At 49.7% G+C, this 10,312-nt stretch overlaps 1 protein-coding gene across 6 annotated transcripts in view; it reads right to left on the minus strand.

The window, feature by feature from the left end:
* LOC140422341 (uncharacterized) overlaps positions 1-3,024 on the minus strand; it is a 13,415-nt gene extending 10,391 nt beyond the window's left edge. Inside the window, exon 1 of one of the 6 annotated variants that reach the window (XM_072507377.1) lies at positions 2,853-3,024. The gene's annotated coding sequence lies outside the window, so the exon portion shown is untranslated. The other 5 variants (XM_072507378.1, XM_072507376.1, XM_072507374.1 and 2 more) reach the window with 5 other exon arrangements.
* Between the last annotated feature and the right edge of the window lie 7,288 nt (positions 3,025-10,312).

Here is a 10,312-nt window from a genome sequence, read left to right on the forward strand (position 1 = left end):
ACATCTTTTTAAAAATAAATTTAGAGTACCCAATTATTCTTTTTACAATTAAGGGGCAATTAAGCGTGGCCAATCCAGCTACCCTGCACATCTTTTGGGTTGTGAGGGTGAGACCCACGCAGACACGGGGAGAAAGTTAAAACTCTACACGGACAGTGACCCGGGCCGGGATTGAACCTGGGTCCTCAGCGTCGGGAGGTGCCAGTGCTAACCATTGCACCATCCTGCTGCCCCCTCTTCTGCCCATCTAGCCAGCCTATCCATATTGTCCTGTAATCTAAGGCCTTGTTCCTCACCATTTACTACACCACCAATTTTTGTGTCATCTGTGAACTTCCTAATCTACCTCCTACATTCACATCCAGATCATTAATGTGTACTACAAAGAAGTGCCCCAGCACTGATCCCTGCAGAACACCGCTGGACACAGGCTTCCAGGCACAAAAACAACCTTCAAACATCACCCTCTGCCTCCGGCCACTAAGCCAGTTTTGGATCCAGTTTGCCAAATTGCCCTGGATCCTATGGACTCTTACCTTCTGCATCAGCCTCCCACGTGAGTTTGTCTAAAGCCTTACTAAAGTCCATGTAGACTACATGAACCACACTACCTACATCTACACACCTAGTCACTTTCTCAAAAAATTCAATCACATTTGTGAGACATGCTCTCCCTTGTTTAATCCTTGCCCCTCCAAGTGGAGATTAATTCTGTCCCTCAGAATGTTTTTCAGTAGTTTCCCTGGCAGTGAAGTTAGACTCACTGGCTTGTAATTTCCTGGTTTGTCCCTACTTGCCTTCTTGAATAATGGCACCACATTAGCTGTCTTCCTGTCCTCAGGCACCTCTCCTGTGGCCAGAGAAGATTTGAAAATGTTTGTCAGAGCCTCTGCAATCTCCTTCTTTGCCTTCCACAGCAGCCTGGGATACATCTCATGTGGCTCTGGGTATTTATCCACTTTCAGACCTGGTGAAACTGTTCATACCTTCTCCCTCTCAATGTCAAGTTGTTCAAGCAAATCACCATGTGCCTCCGTGATTTCTATACCTACATCATCCTTCTCCGTAGTGAAAACAGATATGAAGTATACATTTAAAACCTCACCTGTATCTTCCACTTCCATGCACACATTGACTCATTGGTCCGTACTCTTACCCTGGTCAACCTCCTGCCCCAAATATACTTAGAAAACATTGTTGGATTTTCCTTTATTTTACCCGACAGTGCTTTTCCAAGCTCCCTCTTTGCTCTCCTAATTCCTTTCTTAAGTAATCCTTTGCACTTTCCATGTTCCTCTAAGACTTCCACTTTGAACCCTCGGTATCTGTGATAAGACTCACCTTTAATTCTTTATCCAACCCTAGATATCCCTTACATCCAGGGTTCCTTGGACTTATTGCTCCCACCCTTCCCTATCATGGGAACATAGAATTTACATTGCAGGAGGCCATTTGGCACATCGAGTCTGCAACATCCCTTGGAAAGAGCACCCCACTGAGGCCCACACCTCCCCCCTATCCACATAAACCCCACCTAACCTTTTTGGACACTAAGGGCAATTTAGCATGGCCAATCCACCTAACCTGCACATCTTTGGACTGTGGGAGGAAACACGAGCACCTGGAGGACACCTACGCAGACACAGGGAGAACGTGCAAACTCCACACAGACAGTGACCCAAGCCGGGAATATAACCTGGGACCCTGGAGCTGTGAAACAACAGTGCCAACCACTGTGCTACCGTGTCACCATGTGCATTGTCTATTTCCTTTTTGGCTGAATCCCACTGCTCTGATGTTGATTTTTCTACAAGTGGCTGCTCTCCGGTAATTTTGTACAGCTAATAATGTCTTATTTTTTAAAAATTTGCCCTCCCCACTCTGTAACGTATGAGACCCCAACCTCAAATTCAGAAGTTTCAATTTTATTGTAAGAAGTCTTACAACACAAGGATTGTTTTGAATCAGCTTGCAAAATCCTATCAACTGTCCTGTCTTGAGACAATTCACACCTCTTTAACCTGTGATTATCCCTCTCTCCAGTTGCTCTGTTTGGACCTGTGAAGACTTAATTACCTGCAAAGACTCGCATTCAAAGTACCGTCTTGCATCGTTGACTTTGTCGATATATATGTTTCTGGATAAAAGCAACTAACTGCGGATGCTGGAATCTGAAACAAAAGAGAAAATGCTGGATAATCTCAGCATGTCTGGCAGCATTTGTGGGGAGAGAAAAGAACTAACGTATCGAGTCCAATGACTCTTCGTCAAAGCTTTTCTCTCCCAACAGATGGTGCCAGACCTGCTGAGATTTTTCAGCATTTTCTCTTTCGTTATATGTTTCTGGAACCTACCTCTGCATTCACCCGAGGAAGGAGCAGTGCTCCGAAAGCTAGTGATTTGAAACAAACCTGTTGGATTTTAACCTGGTGTTGTAAGGCTTCTTACTGTGCTCACCCCAGTCCAACGCCGGCATCTCCACATCAAATTTATTGGCTTGATCCTCTTGGGCTTTCCATGAACAAATTCAATTTATCCATTTCAAGTTGACTATGTTGTTAGTCAGTTCCCCAATACTTTAGGGTGTGTGAGCTGCATTGTTATCCTCCTGTTTTTATAGAATCTAACCCTCTTTCCCCACTCACTGTGTGAACATGTTGACTGGTTGTTGAATTGCTGACATTTGATCTGGAGGCTGTGCTCCCTCAGATATCCTGTTCTGAATGAATTCTCAATGTCTGGTTGTATTTCTGCGGCAATATCTCTTGTTCTCTGGGCCCATTTCCCGCCAGTTTTTCTGCTGCTTTCAGTGTTTGAAAAATGGTGAAAAGAAAATAAATAAAAATATTGACATTTGCGGGTGTCTGGCGGGAGGTGCGCGGCTTCCCTTCAGACAGGGAGTCAGGGAGCCGCTTCAGCTCTTTCCGTGCAGCCTGGTCAAGCTGCCGAGAGCCTCGGGACTCCCTGCTCGGTGTCGCCGGTCGGTGCTGCGGGTCTGACGGGGGAGCAACCCAGTCAGTGACCTTCCCCCCCCCCCCGGCCCGGGAATGCGCATGTGCGGAGGGCCCACCCCCTGACCTTCCTGCTGACGTATGAACCAATGAAAAGAATTGGAGGACCGGAAGGACTTTGGTCCTCCAGCCAATCAGATCGCGGACTTTGGGCAAATGAAGTTTGAGCTTCACACAGACTGAAACCTCCTCCTGACTCCAACTGGGAGTAAAACACTTTCTTTTCTCCCCTTCCCATTTCTTTTCTCATTCTCACCTTCAATTGGTCACTTGCAGCAACTGAAGGGAATGGAAGTGAATCCAGGGAGGGTGCAGACTCTGGAAAGATTGGCCATGATCTCTCTCTCTCTCTCTCTTAAAGACATTGACATCCTTTGCTCCCTCAGCTTGACACGGGGAGAAAGTGCAGACGCCGCACAGACAGTGGGACCAGGCTTTTGGGCCGAACCCCTGGGTGGTTCCAATGTGCTTGGCCCGGCGGTCGCCTGAAAGGTCTCCTGTCCCCGACCCACACTTGGGCTGATGTGTTTATGTCACAAAGGCCCCTGGATTAAGGGGGTAGCTCTGCCTCCCTCATCCAGGTAGATTGTACGAGGGTCAGGCCTGAGGGAATGAGTTGCAGATCTATTGGCCTCCTGTAGGGTTAGAACCTGGGAAAACGATGCTGAGGTAGAGGGGCCAATTATCTCATCGAATGGTTGAGCAGGCTTGATGGGCCAAATGCAGCTCCTATTTGTTCTGTCTTCAAGCGCATGATAGCATAGTAATTAGCACTGTTGCTTCACAGCTCCAGAGTCCCAGGTTTGATTCCCGCTTGCGTCACTGGCTGTGCGGAGTCTGCGCATTCTCCCTGTGTCTGCGTGGGTTTCCTCCAGGTGCTCCGGTTTCCTCCCACAAGTCCTGAAAGGCATGCTGTTAGGTGAAATGAAAAATGAAATGAAAATTGCTTGTCACAAGTAGGCTTCAAATTAAGTTACTGTGAAAAGCACCTAGTCGCCACATTCCAGCACCTGTTCAGAGAGGCTGGTATGGGAATTGAACCCGCGCTGCTGGCCTTATTCGGCTTTACAAGCCAGCTCTTTAGCCCATTGTGCTAAACCAGCCCCTCAGTAATTTGGACATTCTGAATTCTCTCTCTGTCTATCCGAACAGGCGCCGGAATGTGGCGACTCAGGGCTTTTCACAGTTATTTCATTGCAATGTTAATGTAAGCCTACTTGTGGCAATAAAGATTATTATTATAAAGCAATGAGCATGGATCTGTCAAACAGCCTGAATCAGCACCTTCAGGAGAATTGGGAGGGTGAATATTAGATACAGTGAATGGAGGGAGAGTGTGTGGGATGGAGATTTACAGCTTTTGGGGAATGAGAGAGGAAAGAATGTTCCATGGAAACTAGAACTGTCTGTTCTGAGTTTCTATCCTGCACTGACAAGTGATGTATTTTGTAAATTGTTTTTCCAGGATATTAGAAAAGGAGGGATTACAGACAGAAATCCCAAACATCATATCTTGATCTGACAGTCACTTGATTCTTTGGGTCACACACACCCGAGCGAGAGTGTTCCAGAGCACTGACTGTGGAAAGAGCTTCAACCAGTTTCAGAGCTTCACAGCGGGGAGGGACTGTACACATGTTCTCTGTACGAGTAAGGCTTCAATTGTCTAACCTGGAGAAACCCAAGGAGACCCGAAACATGGAGAAACAGTGGAAATGCCGGGGCTGTGGGAAGGGATTCAAAGCCCCATCTGCACTGGAAGCTCATCGGCGCATTCACACTGGGAGAGGCCATTCAGCTGCTCTTTGTGGGGGAAGTTTCAGTCAATCATTCACCCTGCAGACACACCAGAGGGTTCACACTGGGGAGAGGCCATTGAACTGCTCTCAGTGTGGGAAGAGATTCAATCAATCAGCCAGCCTGACATTCCACCGGCGAGTTCACACGGAGGAGAAGCCGTTCACCTGCTCTGAGTGTGGGAAGGGATTCAGACATTTATCCACCCTGCGGAGACATCAGCCAGTTCACCCCGGGGAGTGAGCATTCACCTGCACTCAATGTGGGAAGGGATTCTGTGTTTCCTTGTACCTGCTGAGACACCAACAAGGTCACAAGTGATTACAGGGGTTGGATTCTGCTGTTATTGTTGCTACTCTCAATTACACCCAGAACAGCAGTGTGTTCATTCTGTCAGTTGGTCAATGGGGAGGGTCGGAGGTTTCGTTCTGCTGGACTGGCCGGTCTCACGACTTTGCCTCCAGTGGGCTGATGCTCTTGAGCCTTGTGGCAAATACTTGGCTTCAAATTTCACAAGGATCACAGAGTGAAAGGGTGTTTGGAAGGTAGATGACAGATAGTTCCTGTTTCTGTTTGGAACCCCAAAGAATGCAGGTTTAGATGAAGATAGGCTTTGGTGGTTACATGGTTCTGTCTCAGAAGGAAACTGTCAAGCGATGAGGGGCAAGTTGTCTGCAGTTGATTAGGAACTTACAATAAAATGTGTAATGATACAATCGCATTTAAGGAATTATCACATATTTACATAAAATATAGATTCCTTTAAGAAACAAAAATCCAAGAGGAAAAGTGACGCAACCGTGGCTAACAAGAAAAATTAAAGGTTCCATTAGGTCAAAGGAAGAGGCTCATTAATCGATTACAAATTTATTGCTTCACTGATTTATTGGTACCTTGAAGAATCAATGCAGTATAATTCTTTAAATTCAGTATACATACAGACAGAAAATGGAATATCCACAAGGCAAAGTCATTGTTTCAGATAAAAATATGAGAATTGGTCTTCCGGGTGCGGCGATGACCAGCTAAGTCGCACGTTTCGGCAGCTCCCGGTGGAACGGACTTTTGGGCTCTTAATAGGAGCCCCAACGGCAATTTTACCGGCTAAAAACACTGTGCGGTAAACCAGAAGGGAATCCCCCCTGGACACGGATGGAAAAAGGAGAGGAAAGTGGCCGGATTGTGGTGGATCCTCTAGAGCAGTGGCCAGGAAGGCAGGCACAAAGCAAGATGGCGTCGGAAGGAGGCAGTTTAATATGGGGCCCTGACCAACAAGAGTTCCTGCGGCGTTGCGTGGAAGAACTTAAAAAGGAGATGAAGAAGGAGCTGTTGGCCCCGATATTACAGGCGATTGAAGGGCTAAAGGAGGAGCAAAAGACCCAGGAGCAGGAGCTTCGGGTCGTGAAGGCAAAGGCTGCTGAGAATGAGGACGAAATACAGGGCCTGGTGGTGAAGACAGAGATGCACGAGGCACAACACAAAAGGTGTGTGGAAAGGCTGGAGGTGCTGGAGAATAATGCGAGGAGGAAGAATTTAAGGATTCTTGGTCTTCCCGAAGGTGCAGAAGGGGCGGACGTCGGGGCATACGTGAGCACGTTGCTGCACTCGTTAATTGGATCGGAGGCCCCGACGGGCCCGTTGGAGGTGGAGGGAGCCTATCGGGTTATGGCGTGAAGACCGAGGGCTGGAGAAATTCCTCGAGCCATAGTGGTGAGATTTTTCCGATATAAGGACAGAGAGATGGTCCTCAGATGGGGAAAGAAAACTCGGAGCAGTAGGTGGGAGAACGCGGTGATCCGCGTATATCAAGATTGGAGTGCGGAGGTGGAGAGAAGGTGGGCAAGCTTTAATCGGGCCAAGGCGGTGCTGCACAAAAGGAAGGTTAAATTTGGAATGCTGCAGCCGGCAAGACTGTGGGTCACACATCAAGGGAAACACCACAACTTTGAAACGGCAGAAGAGGCGTGGACATTTATTGTCGAGGTGAAACTGGAATAAGCGGGCTAGAAAAAGAACGTTTGGGGTGATTATGTGGGATGAAGGGGGGAAAAAGGGGGAAGAGATGATTTCCCAAGTTGTTAATCCTGCGACCCTGTAACTTTTCCCTCTTCCCCATGTCGTGGGGGAGGGGGGGGAGGGAGGATGAGGAGTTGGGGAGGGAGGATGAGGAGCTGGGGGTGCCGGCCATTGGGGGCGGGGCCAAATGGGAAGTGCGGGCTTTGTTCCCGCGCTATGGTAATCATGGCGGGAACAGGGAAGCAGGAAGGAGGGGGCCTCGCACAGTGGGTGCCGAGGTCACGGAGGGAAGCCGAGGTCGGCCAGAGTTTGCTGACTTCTGGGAGCAACATGGGGGGTGCAATTACGCTAGTGAGGGATCTAGCGGGGGGGGGGGGGGTAACTGGGTTGCTGCTGCTGGGGAGAAGGGGGAGCTGGTATGGGGTGGGGTGGTCGGGGCGGGTGGGCGCCGTTGGGGGGAGATACGGCTACGTGGGAACCGGGTGAGGAGCTGGATTGAAAAAGGAGATGGCTAGTGGTCAAAGGGGGAGGGGGTAAAGAGCCCCCCAACCCGGCTGATCACGTGGAATGTGAGAGGGCTGAACGGGCCGATAAAGAGGGCACGGGTACTCGCACACCTAAAGAAACTTAAGGCAGATGTGGTTATGCTGCAGGAGACTCATCTGAAACTGATAGACCAGGTCAGACTACGCAAAGGATGGGTGGGACAGGTGTTTCATTCGGGGCTAGACGCAAAAAACAGGGAGGTGGCTATATTAGTGGGGAAGCGGGTAATGTTTGAGGCAAAGACCATAGTGGCGGATAGTGGGGGCAGATACGTGATGGTGAGTGGCAAATTGCAAGGGGAGGCGGTGGTCTTAGTGAACGTATATGCCCCGAACTGGGATGATGCCAACTTTATGAGGCGTATGTTAGGACGTATCCCGGACCTAGAGGTGGGGAAGTTGGTAATGGGTGGAGATTTTAATACGGTGCTGGACCGAGGGCTGGACAGATCGAGGTCCAGGACCGGAAGGAGGCCGGCTGCAGCTAGGGTGCTCAAGGACTTTATGGAGCAGATGGGAGGAGTAGACCCCTGGAGATTTAGTAGACCTAGGAGTAAGGAGTTTTCGTTTTTCTCCTATGTCCACAAAGTTTATTCACGGATAGACTTTTTTGTTTTGGGAAGGGCACTGATCCCGAAGGTGACGGGGACGGAGTACACGGCTATAGCTATCTCGGATCACGCTCCACATTGGGTGGACCTGGAGATAAGGGAGGAAAAAGAACAGCATCCACCCTGGAGAATGGACATGGGATTATTGGCAGACGAGGGTGTGTGTTTAAGGGTGAGGGGGTGTATTGAAAGGTACTTGGAACTCAATGATAATGGGGAGGTTCAGGTGGGAATGGTCTGGGAGGCTCTGAAGGCAGTGGTTAGAGGGGAACTGATATCTATTAGGGCACATAAAGGAAAGCAGGAGGGTAGGGAAAATGAGCGGTTGTTGGATGAACTGCTGAGGGTGGACAGACAATACGCGGAGGCACCGGAGGAGGGACTATACAGGGAAAGGCAAAGGCTACATGTAGAATTTGACTTGTTGACTACGGGTAATGCAGAGGCACAATGGAGGAAGGCACAGGGTGTACAGTACGAATATGGGGAGAAGGCGAGCAGGTTGCTGGCCCACCAACTGAGGAAAAGGGGAGCAGCGAGGGAGATAGGGGGGGGTGAGAGATGAGGAGGGAGAGATGGAGCGGGGAGCGGAGAGAGTGAATGGAGTGTTCAAGGCATTTTATGAAAGATTATATGAAGCTCAGCCCCCGGATGGGAAGGAGAAAATGATGTGCTTTCTGGATCAGCTGGAATTTCCAAAGGTGGAGGAGCAGGAGAGGGCAGGACTGGGAGCACAGATTGAGACGGAGGAAGTAGTGAAAGGGATTGGGAGCATGCAGGCAGGGAAGGCCCCGGGACCAGACGGATTCCCTGTGGAATTCTATAGGAAATATATGGACTTGCTGGCCCCGCTACTGATGAGAACCTTTAATGAGGCTAGGGAAAGGGAGCAGCTGCCCCCGACTATGTCAGAGGCAACGATATCGCTCCTCCTAAAGAAGGAAAAAGACCCGCTGCAATGCGGGTCCTATAGGCCCATGTCCCTCCTTAATGTGGACGCTAAGATTCTGCCCAAGGTAATGGCAACGAGGATAGAGGATTGTGTCCCGGGGGTGGTTCATGAGGACCAAACTGGGTTTGTGAAGGGGAGACAGCTGAATACAAATATACGGAGGCTGCTAGGGGTAATGATGATGCCCCCACCAGAGGGGGAAGCGGAGATAATGGTGGCGATGGATGCTGAGAAAGCATTTGATAGAGTGGAGTGGGATTATTTGTGGGAGGTGCTGAGGAGATTTGGCTTTGGAGATGGGTATATCAGATGGGTACAGTTGCTGTATAGGGCCCCGATGGCGAGCGTGGTCACGAATGGACGGGGGTCTGATTATTTTCGGCTCCATAGAGGGACGAGGCAGGGATGTCCTCTGTCCCCGTTATTGTTTGCACTGGCGATTGAGCCCTGGCCATAGCATTGAGGGGTTCCAGGAAGTGGAGGGGAGTACTCAGGGGAGGAGAAGAACACCGGGTATCTCTGTATGCGGATGATTTGTTGTTATATGTGGCGGACCCGGCGGAGGGGATGCCAGAGATAATGCGGATACTTGGGGAGTTTGGGGATTTTTCAGGGTATAAATTGAACATGGGGAAAAGTGAGTTGTTTGTGGTGCATCCAGGGGAGCAGAGCAGAGAAATAGAGGATTTACCGTTGAGGAAGGTAACAAGGGACTTCCGGTACTTGGGGATCCAGATAGCCAAGAATTGGGGTACATTACAGATGCTTAATTTAACGCAGTTGGTGGAACAGATGGAGGAGGACTTTAAGAGATGGGACATGGTGTCCCTGTCACTGGCAGGTAGGGTGCAGGCGGTTAAAATGGTGGTCCTCCTGAGATTCCTTTTTGTGTTTCAGTGCCTCCCGGTGGTGGTCACGAAGGCTTTTTTCAAAAGAATCGAGAAGAGTATTATGAGTTTTGTGTGGGCCGGGAAGACCCCGAGAGTGAGGAGGGGTTTTTTGCAGCGTAGTAGGGACAGGGGGGGGCTGGCACTACCGAGCCTAAGTGAGTACTACTGGGCCGCCAATATTTCAATGGTGTGTAAGTGGATGGGAGAAGGGGAGGGAGCGGCGTGGAAGAGATTGGAGAGGGCGTCCTGCAGGGGGACTAGCCTACAAGCAATGGTGACGGAACCGTTGCCGTTCTCACCGAAGAAATACACCACAAGCCCGGTGGTGGTGGCTACATTGAAAATTTGGGGGCAGTGGAGACGGCATAGGGGAAAGACAGGAGCTTCGGTGCGGTCCCCGATAAGAAATAACCATCGGTTTGTTCCGGGGAGAATGGATGGGGGATTTGGAGCATGGCAAAGAGCAGGGGTAGCACAATTGAGAGATCTG

Source organism: Scyliorhinus torazame, chromosome 5 (assembly GCF_047496885.1).
Source record: "Scyliorhinus torazame isolate Kashiwa2021f chromosome 5, sScyTor2.1, whole genome shotgun sequence".
In the NCBI taxonomy this organism is placed as follows: domain Eukaryota; kingdom Metazoa; phylum Chordata; class Chondrichthyes; order Carcharhiniformes; family Scyliorhinidae; genus Scyliorhinus; species Scyliorhinus torazame.